The sequence below is a fragment of the Ambystoma mexicanum genome, chromosome 4q, assembly GCF_040938575.1.
Source record: "Ambystoma mexicanum isolate Mex_15411 chromosome 4q, UKY_AmexF1_1, whole genome shotgun sequence".
Classification (NCBI taxonomy): Eukaryota; Metazoa; Chordata; class Amphibia; order Caudata; family Ambystomatidae; genus Ambystoma; species Ambystoma mexicanum.
This window is the reverse complement of record NC_090928.1, coordinates 593,995,019-594,009,184: the sequence shown is the minus strand read 5'-3', so window position 1 is coordinate 594,009,184 and position 14,166 is coordinate 593,995,019.

The following is a 14,166-nucleotide window of genomic DNA, read 5'->3' as shown; positions in this document are numbered from 1 at the left end:
CATTTTTGTGTGGAGCATTGCTACCAAGGTTAGTTGGTCCTTTAAAGTGTCGTGTATGGACTCATACAGTTTGCAGAAAGGGTTCATTGCGATGTTTATTGCTGACATTATTGCGATAATGTCATTTTTTTTTGTTGTTGGTTCTTTTTCATTATCAGTAATCAAGGTTGAGGATCTACTATTACGTGTTGGTGTGTTTTTCTCGTTATTCACTTTCCCGTTCAGAGGTCTTCTATTTCGTGGGGGCGGGGGGTCGCAGGTGAGGACCGGGCGTAGAGCAATGTCCAAAATCGTTGGGCCTCAGAGATTTTTCAGCTTGAAATTCCTCTTCTGTGTTTAATGTTTTTTCTGTTTTTTTTTCCACAGGCAGAATGTCCAGTGTCAGATCCCTTGCATTATTTCCAGCTTGAGATAGGATTTTTTCTTTTATTGAAGTTATCGGGGCCTTTTCAACGGATGGGGTCTTGTGTAATGAGTCCCTTGTGAATCTCTCACCTCGTACTGGGTCGTTTTTGTATATTATCGACCCACTGGACTCCTTCAGTATATGTAGATCAGGCTCATTGTTACTGTCATGTATATTGACTACGTTTGGTGTGGAGGTGCTCCCTTTTGCCAGTTGCTTCTGGCTGACCACGGAGATGTCACTAGTGTTTTCATGTATTTTTTCTAATTGTGTGTTGTTTTATAGGGGCAGACTCTTACTGATCTGCTTCCCCTGAAGTTCTGGGTCTTTAAAATATTGGATTCCTGTTTTTAGGACTGCTCGTGGAGAGTCTGTTCTCATCCCTGACCATACGAACCTTAGCTCTTGTGATCTGTCGCTTGTGTGGGAAACATCACCCTCCCTCTTCCATCGATGGTATTTAGAAAAATTTGGCTACTGAGTTTGCGTGATGAGTGTTTACTTTTAGTCTGGATATGGCTTTCCTCACCACTCATTTAGTTTGTACACCTAAGGTGTTTTTCTGGGACGTTTTCCCCGTTGCTGGTAATGACTTTGGCTTGCTACCTCTTTGTTTGTGACCCGATTTCTTTGGAGAGTTGTTTGATGGCAATTTCCTAGTTGTTGTCCCCGCCCCAGCCCCATGAGGTTCATTATGTGCTGGTGAGTGACAAATATTTTCGGATTGTTATCATTGAAATCACCCTCCTTTTCTATGTTTATTGGTTCTTCTTTATCGGTCTCCTGATGTTGCTTGTTTTCTTCTGTAAAAGATTTGTCCAAGACAATCGTTGTGTTTGGACTCTTCGAGTCACATGTTGTTTTTTTTCCGCTGCATGCAGGCAAAGAAATGTGATTTTGGGGATAGCTGTCACCAAGTTCATCCCTCAATTCCGCAATCACTGTTTCCTTTCTTGGACTCTCCCCAATATTCATACTTTCTTCTAAAAACGATTTGTCCATTACTGTCATAGTGTCCGGACTCTTCAGATCGGGATATGACCTTGGAGAGTAGACCTCTATGGCAATATTTATTCGGGAGTTTGTGTTTACGGTCTCTGTTGGCGCCCGTTCAACCTGAAGAGCCTCCCTGGACTCCTCGCTGCCTGTTACATTCAAACTAGCGGGCGGCTCCGCTGTAGCTCCGGAAGCGGTGGGCGTGGCTTTGTGTTCCGCGAGGCTCGCCTGCAGCGTGAACACTTCCCCGGCGTCGACCGCCTTCGTTCCCCTCTCCGAGGCCTCCAGATTCGATTCACTTTCACCGCCCCCGCCTCCCTCGCACCTCTTCCACAGTCTTCCCGGATGCTTCTCCTCCCAGACGGGGACTTGAAGGCTGCAGATGCTGCGGCGGCTCGACCACGAACAACCCACAATTTAGAGCCCCCACTGCCCCCTCTCCTCTGTCCGGTAGATTGGCCGTACGGGGCTTGTCTGCAGTGGGGGGGGAGGTTCTTGCCCAACGTGGGGGGCGCATGTGTTTTCTCCTTCTGGGGGTCTGCCCGATGGTTTTGCGGGGGAGCTGCTAGGGGAGGGGGTGGGCCCCTAGGGAGAGTGACATCAATGTTTAAAGTTTTTTCGGAACATTTAGGGTCACGCAGGCCCATACCTGAGAGTTCCTGTGTAGTCGCCGCCATTGCGGATGATGCAGGAACAGGTCGGCGTTGGCGTGTAGGTTTTTTCAGGGGGCTCCTCAGGTCCAGGACTGAGTCCTCTCGACTCGATCGGCTGCTTTGCAAGGACCGCCCAGCCTCCTCCATGGTGTCAGGGGAAGCCTCCGCTCCCCGTGCTTCCACGGACTGCCACAGACTGCTTCCAGCCTCAGCTTCCACCGGGGGATTTTTAGAGATTGATCCTACAAGGAGGAGAAGAGCAGGAAGGAGTAACAAAAAGGAGTCAGAGGGGGCGAGCCGGGAGCTGGTGACAAGAATGAAAAGTGGATAAGTGGGGATGATATATACCAGGGTTACGGTGGAGTAGGCAACATGATCAGGGCACTGGTGAAGGGCATAGTGGCCAGCAGGAGAGCATTGAGGTACGTCAAGGGCTTCTGGGGGGAGCAAGGAAGTGGTCTGAGTAGGGCTATGATGGAGGGAGCAGTTAGATACAGAGATTGATTTGACAATGGATGCTGCATAATTCTTGACCCCAGCCTGAAAGGTGGCTAGGGTTTTACTTGGGTGTGGCGGCACCCTGTCATGCATTGTGAGGGGCCCGGCGATCATAAGTGGGCCAATAGGGCAGTGACGGATTGCCTTGGCCCAGACACCAATTAAAGGGGTGGGGTTTCCTGGAAGGGAATGGCTATAGGCCCGGTGGTAAGAACGATAAGGAGGGTTGTAGGGTATGGTTTATACCGACGGGGGCTTGGGTGTGGTCCAAGGAACAATATGGGAGTGAGGGGAATGATTGCAGCTAAAGGTACAAAGGTCCAGAGAGAAGGACACGGAGGGCACTGTGGGGGTTAACAGGAAAGTTTATGGATTGCACAGAGGGGATGTATAAGTTATTGTGGTTAGTAAGAAGGCAGAGGCAAGGGGAGGGTTTTTACAATGGGGTGGCAGGAGCATTAACGGCAACAAATAAAATCAGGAGCTGATCGGACAGGGGCGGGATCCGATTTGAGGACGGGAAAATGGGAAGGGTTCGGAGAATGGTCTTCAAAGGGTGGTTTTGAGGTCGGCTTACTGGAGCAGGAAAAGTGTGGGGATGGGGGAGCTAGGGTGGTCAGGGGGGATTGCGTCTTCTGAAGAGGGGGGGCACTGCGCGTTACATGAAGTTGCTGGTGGTGGAAATGAAAGTACATGGACAGAGTGTGCGGGACAACACCTGGCGCACAAAGGTGCAGCAGTCGGTTGGAGCATCGCAAGGGTGAGCATGGGATGGCAATTGCATAAAGGGGTCGGAAGGCGGCCAAGGGAGCACCACTGAAGAGGCACGAAATGGCAAAGTAGTTGTCGTACATGGGGCATAACTAAGCCATTAGGGGTGCGCTTGAGGGAACCAGCAAAGGGGAAACATTTGGGAAGCAGTAGGTTGACAGATTTGAGCTCCTACATAGGGCAGAACAGGCAAAGAGGGGTCCAGAGAGGGAAGACAGGAGCCGACCTCAGGGCCTGAGGTGCAGACAATGAGGGATAAAGGGACAGCGGCAGGTATTATATATACCAGGGTACAGGGTGAGAGGTATATGGAGAGGAGAGTAGCACATTTTTCAGTTACATGGAAGTGATGAGAAAGGTTTTAGTGAGTTGTCATGAGAAAGGTTTTTAGTGAGTTTGAGGTGTATGTGGTGAGGTAGGAGTATCAGGAAAAGAGGGGAGGGGATCAGAGCAAGGATTTGGAGGAGACAGACAGTGGTCTTTGGCAGCAATGGAGGGCGCCAATGCACTCAGCTCTGACATTGCATACAGCGTATGGCCCGCCCGTGCTTTACCAGCCCTTTTCCTGGTCGCCCCACCCTGGAAGGGGTAGGGGCAGGAGGCAAGGTGTTGACTGCCATCGTCAGCGTGCTGGGGTTTTGACAAGGAGCTTTGTTGCAAGGTAGTTTGCAAGTTTCTACAGGATTGCAGCAGGTGTGCAGATTGGTACCTTGTTACTCAATGTTTTCACAGCAGGAGCTAAGGGGAGGGGTCGCGCCATGAGAAGCTGCATGGGGGGCGAGGGCAGTGTGCCAGTAAAATAGAGAAGTTGGAAGAATGGCTGAAATGTTATGCAGATAGAGCAGGGGTCAATAGTGTGGGGTTTTGAAGGATTTAGATGGGGGATATTATGGGCCCCGCTAGCGAATGGCGGCCGAGAAGTTAAGGTCGGTAAGGAGTGACCTGAGATAGTTGAACAGAAGCAGGCAACAGAATTTGGGTTAAGAAGATTGGTGGGCCCAGTTAAATTTGTAAGGTGAATTAGTGGGGCACCTTGGGGTTTGGTGCCTTAGAAGGAGGAAGGGGAGTTATGTTGATTAAGCACTTTTCAAGGCCGGAGGGGGTGGTTTGTGTATTATTTTATCATGAAGAAGAGGGTGCGGAGTACTATGCAAGGGTGGTTCAGGCGAGTGAGATGGTATGAGTAGTGGCCGAGGTGCGTTTAGGGCCAAATGTGATATTAATCTGTTTTCAGGTGGTTGCCGGTGCCTCTTGAGGCTTTCTGGTTAAGGGGCATGCAAATTTAAGGATGAGATAGTTTAGGACAAGGTGCTGCCTGTGGGCGGGGTGGGGAGTTGGTAACCAGGCCTGGATTGAAGGAGTTAGGTAATTCTGGCAAAGGTGCTCTACGCATAGGTCAGGGTCCTGAAAAGGGTGCATTATGTCGATGATTTCCTGTGCATTACTAGGGGGGAAGGGCGGTGGAGTGCAGGGGGATATTAATGTTTGTCTGGGTTGAAGGGTAGATTGGGGAGCTCCCCTGTTGGAGGACTACATGAAAGGGCTGTCCTCAGGGCTAGCGTTTTACCGAGAGAATGGAGGGTTGAGTTGTGCCGACATCCTGCTCGCCGGAGGATAAAAATGAGCAAGTTGGGGGGATGTGGGTGTCTGCGTCTCAGGGGCTTCTCATGAGGGAAACACTAGTTGACAAGGTAAGCAGCATATATGCACACATGCCAGGCAGTGGCAAGAAACACAGGAGCCGTTATGAGGGTTAACTTTCTTTATTTTCTTCCTGCAGCGAACTGCCTGCTGCAGGGGCTCTCCTATGCGCATGCGCGCAATGCCCCGCAAACCATTGGTTGGCGGAGCTAACTGGTTCCGTTAACCGTGTCCTCTATGGGACACTACGGTGGGGAAACCCTGTAGAAGCAAGGAGAATGTTTTGAAGGATAGAGAGACATTTTTAGGGCAATGGACCTTCGCATATAGGGGATTTCTCTGAGGTGCACAGTTTGGCAGATCATAGTACTTTCATGGGCAAGGGTGAAGAATCCACACCAGAGAAAGGGGTTGTGGGGGCGCTCTTAGGGAGAAATCTGAAGTTTGGATACAGTTCCTGGGGATTTTCAAAGGTAGGTGCAGGTGGCTCCCAGGTGACACAGTGTCGAAGGAGTGTAGATATTTCCAGATGCATCAGGGCAGGAGATTTCAGGGTGTGCTGGCAATGAAGGGTAGATGGTGGGATTTGAAGGAGGTAGAGGGTGTAATATGTTTCACACAAGTTGTTTCTTTCCGCAGATGTGGTACAGTGGAGAACTGCATGAAGGTGATATGGATTTACGAATATTCGCGAACAGCGCCTGGGCACCGACCAGTGGAGGAAAGTTTTTAGGGGAGAGACTAGGAGGAAGGCAAGAAGAGGCTGTGGGGAGGTGAAGCAGCAGGGTGGGTTCCTGGTGGGCATGGGGAGACGGTGTTGCACAAAGAAAGCAGCGGGGCATGTGGCCAGAGGGAAGAAGAAAAAAGACAAAAACAAAAACGGAATGGAATTTGGAGGGGAGTTAAGGAAAAAGGTTTAAGGTCTGTAAAAGGTGGGATCTACCGGGGAGTTTGCATTTCAAGGGAAAGTGGGCCGGAGGTGACTTGTTGGAGAGAGAGGGGAGTTAGGGAATATTTAGGACAGTAGGAAGGTATGGGGGTGGGGTAGAAAGAATACCTCTGGAGAGGGTTATTCTGGGTGCTGGGACAAGGTCGGTTGAAGGGTGGTTGGTGGAAGCCGAAAGGTTATTATTGCGGTAAAGAGGGTGGTTAAAGGATAGTTCCGGGACTCTTTTTTTATTGTCCCTACGGTTCGGCCATGTGTTTTTAAGCATAAATCGGTAGATCGCAGAAAACTTTCCTATGGACCTTACCCGACTTTTCGTCCATTAACGCACTCGAAATCAGCCGCCATTTTCTGATAATCCTATCACTTGCCGCATCGCCCTGGCTGACCTGCTTTTGCGGCACTAAATCAAATCCCCCGCCCCTGAAACAGACTTTATCAAAACATTCATATTCCCCGCCTCTATCCGTGACGTGACTGTGCTGCGTAGGCAAACGCGCCCAGGCGTCTTCTACGCGACTCCACACAGAACCAGGAAATCAACACAGATGAGCTCACACAACACAGCGCGCCACAATTGGGAATATGAAACTGTACTTTTAAATTAAACCGCAAGATTGTAAATTTGGTAAAGTACATTTATTTGACATCAAATGTTTTGAGAATATTCAGCGATTTGCATTTTTATTTGCTCACGTTCCAAAAAGTTCGTTTTGAGGCACGCGATGTTCCTTTGCTGTACACAGGGTCTTAGATCATCTCACAATACAGCGCCACAATTCGGAATATGAAACTGTGGTTTAAAAGCAAACGGCAAGATTGTACATTTGGCAAAGTACATTTATTTGACATCAAATGTTTTGAGAATATTCAGCGATTTGAATTTTTCTTTGCTCTCGATCCAAAATAGTTCGTCTTGAGGCACGCGATGTTCGTGTGCAGTATACAGGGTGTTGGTTTACGATAAAATAAGCTCTTCGGTCGCACTGATAATCGCATGGCTGTTCCAACAACGAGGCACTAGGCCACCACAACGGTCTGTATGTTGCATCTAGCCGTTAGTACCGCGGAAGGGCATACTTGTACTTGGCGATCGTCCCATAAAATGGTCAGGGTGGGTACGTTGTTCACGCGGAGAAGCAACTGGCGGTTGAAAAACCCATCCGCCGGTGTCTGGTACTCGTGACACATGCAATAATGGATGATGTACCTGTTTGAAAAACATAATAAATGAAATTAGTCTCACCATCAGATCTTTATTAAAATTATTCATTTTATATATTAGGTCGGGAAATTATTTCATAGCTAGGACAGTGCAACTGGGTATTATACGTCAAGGGGGGGCTGTAGGATACTGAGACAGTCCCCCAGTGCAGGGGTTGACAGGGAGGCAGTGCAGGTGGAGAGTGGAAGGGCCCAGGACCGAGGTCGCAGACAGTGGACCAGTTGTAGCAGGGGAGAGGGAGAGAGAAAGCAGAAGCAAAGAGGAAGGTTTTGAGGTGCTTCCGTAAAAGGAGATGGTTCTCCTCAAGATAGTGCGCGGTACAAAACAATATGCCACATAGAACAAACAAGTACAATTTAGCCCGTCTTTAAAGCTACTGTATAGTAATTAAATTGCGGTATAAACTCATCTAAAGAGTTACTTACATTATATTTGCATTTTCCATTGTGTCTGTGCGTAGGGCAGCCCCGAAATACCACTCCTTCTATGCCGACGTTATTTCTTCTAATGAACGAACATTAAATGGCTTTCGTTTCTGAAATTATATTCATTATCGTTTCTTACGTTATTGCCCCACACCCCCAAAAAGAAGTCTTTCGGGATGGTCCCGGCCTGTCAAGGTCAAATAACAATAGAACCTTATACTGAGTCGTGGGCCATTCCGGCACCCGAGCAAAAAATCAAAGCAGCTGACCTTCACTTTGAACGAGCACACATTCCTAGTTAGCTACATTCAGTGTAAGGCCATCTCACAGGACTTGAAATTTACACTCCATCTTTGCATTTTGTCTGCGTGCATTTGCAGCCCCAGAGAACCATAAATACGGAGACATTCTATATTTTTTGAAAAATGATTTATATTACTGTTTGGTTTAATTGAATGCGCAAATGAACAAGGTTGGATAGACACATTGCATGTACATTGAGCAATCACTTTTATTTACACAATACATAGTTACACATATTCAATGGGCCTGCAACATGAGGAGACTCCAGAGCAAAGTCACAGGTGACACCCGGGTGGTTCGCACAACTGCACGGTGAAGGGAGGGGCAACGGTGGAGAGACACATTGCATGTACACTGAGCAATCACTTTTATTTACACATTACATAGATACACATATTCAATGGGCCTGCAACATGAGGAGACTCGAGAGAACAGACAATAAAATTACAATCATTTAAACGGTGATGTGTATTTCTCAATGAGCTCTTCTTTAGGTGGACATGGAACACAGGCAATGTTGGGTGGCAATGCAGTTGTCCCCTGCACAGGTTCGTTCACAACTCCATTTATGTGCCTATCTAGGACGTCAACAATAAGTCTTTCAATAAACTCATATTGCATATCCTCAAACACTGGTTTGATCACCCATTGTTTACTTCTTTTAGTGAAGGCCTTATTGTAGTGAAGCGTCCCTAAAGTTCCGGTCGTCCTACTTTGTTGACGGCCAACATTATGGTTATGTGCCAAGACCGCTAGAAGAGTCCGATTTATCATGCCCTCCATGCCAAAATGCAATCGTTTTGGCCTGTACTTTAGGCACATATTGTGGAACACCTCCAAATCTCCTGTGTGGCAGAATTCCGTGAGTCCCCTTAAATCTCTTGTTATAGTTTTATCAAATACAATCTTTTCAATGGCTTTGTGAGTGGGTGATGAAGGAATCAACCACTTCTTCTTCCGTGCCTCCTCTGTGGACAAATGGCCATGTTCACAATTGTGGAAATGTTGGTTTGTGTTCCAACGGTGAACGTTGGTACAGTGTAGCATTACTGACTGCCATTTTTCCAGTAGAATTTCCAACAACCCTCCACATGTTTTTGAGCTCCACCAAAGATGGTTGCTGATTGACTTGGACCACTGTGAAATACCTTGCATATCTTTTTTTTTACCTGCAGCCGACATTTTTTTATTGATTGTTTTTGCAAGATGCCAAACGTCAAATTGGTGATTTATATTTTTGTACTCTTCTCTCATTGTCTTGGCAATTGAAACGTGTCTGTCCGTGGCTATCAGGTCGAATACCATTCCCCGCGATTGTAGTTCTTGCAATGATGCTACAAAGCCAACTTTCTCCATGGCCACTGAGGATGTACTTTGTGACACCTGCACGACCACCGAACTCACAATTTTCTTACTTTCCATGTCCTGAAAGTGGTAGGTGCAGTACTTGGCTGAAAATCCTGGGCTGTCGTACTGTCCATCACCGGCTAGCCTGAACCGTTTGCCCGCGAATGTACTATCAATAGACATTTTTTCCATTCTCCAAGCTTCGCTAATGGCTGGAAATAGATAATCGGTTTGGTATTTGTAGAACTGAGTTTTCGCAATGAAATGGATTCCCACAAACTGAAAGAAAGACTCTAACTTTTTAAAACTTGAACCACTAAAAAGTGCAGCCGCTGCACAAAGTAGATTGCCTGCTGGCAGTTGCCCCAGCATGGGTTGTGCAGACCATGAGAGTATAATAATATTGAAAACACAAAATGTACTTGGGGACCAATACACACGTACATCTCAATAGCAAAACACGAATGAACGCTTTGTGTAGAACATTCAAACGACAATTATTCACGCATTGTTGATCTAGTTAGAAGGAACTGTCAAGATCCATACCTCGGGCTCCTCATAGACTTCCATTGATGATATTATTGAAGATGATGCTTCAGTAACTCCCTGAAACACAGTAATTGCATTAGTATGGTTTTCTATTTTGTTAAAAAGAACATAAACTTTGTGCAGGCGTCAACGGCTCATCTAAATAGACCTGCACAAATGATCAGTTGTCTAAAATAAATAATGGATATGTAAATATGATTCGATTTGCTCGATCGTTGGAAGTGTCACCACCCAGAGATCTGCATCAACTACTAGGGGTGATGTTCTTGTAGAAGAAGCTCCGTCATCTCCCTGAAACATAGTACTTGCGTTAATAAAGAAGGAAGTATAGCGGATGTAATCACGTAATATGATTTCGCTTGATCGAACTGTCAGTATCCATACCTCGAAATGCATAAGAACATCAAGGGACGATGTAACTGCGGTGCACACTTCTGCAAGCTGTTGCGCCGACCCGTAACTGCATGCTCCCCCTTCTTCTTGGACTAATGCTCCATCGACTCCCTGAAACATAGGACTTTCATTAGTAATGAACACAATATTGAAAAAAGAAGACACATAGGAGGGCGACGACAGAAGGACATATCAATGGCTAAAAACAAAAGAAACATTGTGTGTAACAATCACGCTACAAGAATGCAAGATCTGATGATCTCCATCGATGGAACTGTCCGGAAACGTACCTCGAGCATCTGAGTGACATCAACGGTAGTCGTCAATACGTTGGACTCCTCAGCATCTCCCTGAAAGACAGTACTTGCATTATTTTGGATAACAATAATTATAACTGAAAACAAAGACTAGAGGACGAGTACAAGGGTGTACCATTAGGTAAAATAATTACACAATAAATTAAAACTATTGATTTACATGCCTAAAACAAGTCAGTGGCAGAATAGCCAAGTAAGATTACCCGATAGGCACTTGAAGTGGCTGATGACTGCAATAACGACACGGATGGAGAATCTTCCGCCTTCATATTGAGTGGATACATAAATGGGGAAATTATTGTTAGCTAATGCTACACACTACCGCAAGGCCGAGAGATAAATACGTAAACTTGACTCACCAGTGGAGGGATGTGGACGAATAGAGTGGGAATAGCGGTTGAGAGCAATTTTCGCCTCGCTCGCGGTGTGTTCTTCTTTATTAGCAATGATGTGGAGTACATGTCAGAGGTAAAGTGCCTGCTGCAGATGCGGTATCGATCACCCCTCTTGTCCGCAAAGACTTCTAGGACTCTACTTTCATGCTCAGACGGTGGATATCCGCAATATCGGACCCATTCTCTTATCTGATCTATTGTCTTAGGGAAAACATGCATTATAGTACCTTCAGATTTATTATGGGTCTTCGAAGGGCAACCGCCAATGGAACAGGCAGGCATTGTGGAAAGTTCTGAAAAGTAACGATCAACAATTCTCTATGAATACCAATGTAAACTCAGAACATGTGACTAGTTCCTTGCATGTACTGTCTTGAACGAAAAGAAATTGGACGCAAAATGATTATGGTACATGGCCTTACCTTGACGAACAAACAGTTAGATGCAGGGATCAGAGTAGTTTCTTGTCGTAGAACAGGGAGCAGTTCACAGGTTGCAAACTGACGAGTTTCCTCAAAGTGGTCACGGAAGTTCACAGAGACGAAGAGCAGATAACCAGCACCTTCATGGGTTGACTAGCAAAGCGCAAAGAAGTGCTCATTAGAAATATGAAGTGGGTTATAAAGAATTCGAAAAAGGGGTGTGTTTGTGAATGAATGACGTGTATATGTCGTGGCATTATGCGGTTTGCAGGGGGCCGTCCAGCGTGAGGGGGGATGCTTGGCAGGAGACACGGGGTCTGGAGGTAGACATGGAAACAACAACCCATGCTCTATAGACCACTTTGAAGTGTACATGGTCTTTGGCACCTCTTGGCCTTTATCGCTCCCTGACAGCTCCACTTGCCAGCACAAGTACCCCGGTGCGAACTGCCTTTGATAGGGCGGGGGGTGGATTGGGGCGGTGGTCGTGCAGACAAGACACAGGAAGACTCGTGAATGGAGACACACTTATGTGGATTGCAGGGGGCCATCCAGCGTGAGGGGGGATGCTTGGCAGGAGACACGGGGTCTGGAGGTAGACATGGGAACAACAACCCATGCTCTATAGACCACTTTGAAGTGTACATGCTATTTGGCACCTCTTGGCCTTTATCGCTCCCTGACAGCTCCACTTGCCAGCACAAGTACCCCGGTGCGAACTGCCTTTGATAGGGCGGGGGGGTGTATTGGGGCGGTGGTCGTGCAGACAAGACTCGTTTGCCGCAGGGCCTCACCAAGGAGAGGCCATCTAACTGCATGTAAGAGGCAGGCTGCAGGATCTAGTACATGGAAGGCATGGGGGTGAGTTTATAAATACCTCAGCCTCCCAGGAGAATATATGGGTGCAGTTCACCCTGGAGACCCTGGATGCCTAGGCAGTTAGTCAGCAGCAGGCTGGCCTGTGGTGGCAAGGCGGCACGGGCCAGAGGGGGTCATCTCTGTACCCGGTGCCCAAAAGGATGATTTATTATGATCAACCATATTGATTATTTACCTATAACCATGTTTTGTATCAATAAAATCCAACGGCCTTCCTTTTATTGCCAACGCTTGAACAAAGTGGAGACACACTAGATTCATTTAAAAAATCAAAACAACCATTGTTAAAATATATGTTGGGTTTTATTTTAGATCTTAATTTCAATTGAACATAAATAATAAACATTACACATTGTAAAGTTCCGGTTGCAGCACATCCAGGGAAAATCCGCGGTATTGTCCACTGTCGCTGGGGAAATGTTGTCTAATGGCAAGTACCGCACAGGCAGGTATTACTCTCCGAACGCGGTGTCCGAGCCTCCCGTGAAGCCACCAAGTGAAGCAACGATAGGCCACCAGCCTGTACCACCTGTGAAAATGAAAGATGCAAACTGTATTAAAATGACAAAACTTTCTTATCACTGTCGATTCAGGTAAAAAATGTCATTCTGCTTTGAAAAAAATTCTATCTAGAAAATGCACAATATGGAACCAATTTACATGCATTCGAATGATATGTAGATGTAATTTTATATGTGGGAGACGACCATCAAATAGTAGTGGCATCACTGACATCACAACCAGAGTATACTTACTCGTTACTCGGATTACGCGGACGAACAGTGCCGCGAAGTTTGTGCATAAGCACCATCATCATCCTCAACACGGTCCGTGAGAGGCAGGCTTCCCTGAAGTCTGGCAGCTCGGTGATGCATTGCGGACTTGGCTCGCCTTCCGAAATGTAGGCCAAGCACCCGGAATTTTCACGGCAGCAGCAGTTCTCCTCCTCAGTTGGCATTAGCTCGCACCGATTGCACGTGCACCAGGTGGAGACGCCGTCCATGCGACATGGTCCAGGCTCTTCATCCGTTGACTGGTCCTCCCAACTGCCGTCCGAATCCCCATCGTTTTCGCGTGCTTGCCTTTCCAGTAGTTCCTCCTCGGTGTACTCGGGCTCGTACATATACGGCATTATTGTAGCCATTGTGTGGTAAAGAAAGTAAAATAATTTACAGAGATGGTACAGGTGTTCACAAGGCCTAGAAGCGGCGAAGGTAGCTGACCAGAGCACAGAAACGAGTCACAGAATACTCAAAGTAACACAGAGAGAGGAATGGAATCGAAAATCTGCTGCTGTGTGTTGTGAAACGGTGTGTTTATACTTATTGAGGAAAGAGCCGTCCTGCCATTTCCATGGCGACACGTCATTAGCTGAGGCGCAGCGATTGTTGACACGAAACGTGCTTTGGCGTTGGGAAATGGGCGGTACGCGTCTGCTGATGTCAGGCTCAGGGGCGGGGGATTTGATTTAGTGCCGCAAAAGCAGGTGAGCCAGGGCGATGGGGGGAAATTATAGGATTATCAGAAAATGGCGGCTGATTTCGAGTGCGTTAATGGACGAAAAGTCGGGTAAGGTCCATAGGAAAGTTTTCTACGATCTACCGATTTATGCTTAAAAACACATGGCCGAACCGTAGGGACAATAAAAAAAAAGTCCCGGAACTATCCTTTAATGCTGTTCGGACGTACAGACTAGCCCAGGGGGTGCAAGAAAGGGGAAGAGGAGCAAAGAAGGTTGGATGGTGGCTTGGGGAGAGGACATGGTTACATTTGGGAAAGATGGTGGCGAGTTGAAGGGGAAAGGAAGATTAAAGGGAGGGAATGAAATGGAGATTGGGGTTTAATATTATATGGGTTAACAGTTTGGTTAGTCTGTAAGGCCGAGGAGCCAGGCTAGCGATGTTTGTAAGCGGTGGGCAGGAGGAGCCTTGCGTGTTGCCTGCCCACCCAACCCTGATTTTCACTAAGGGGATTGTTGCTGGGGTTATCAAGTGACAAAC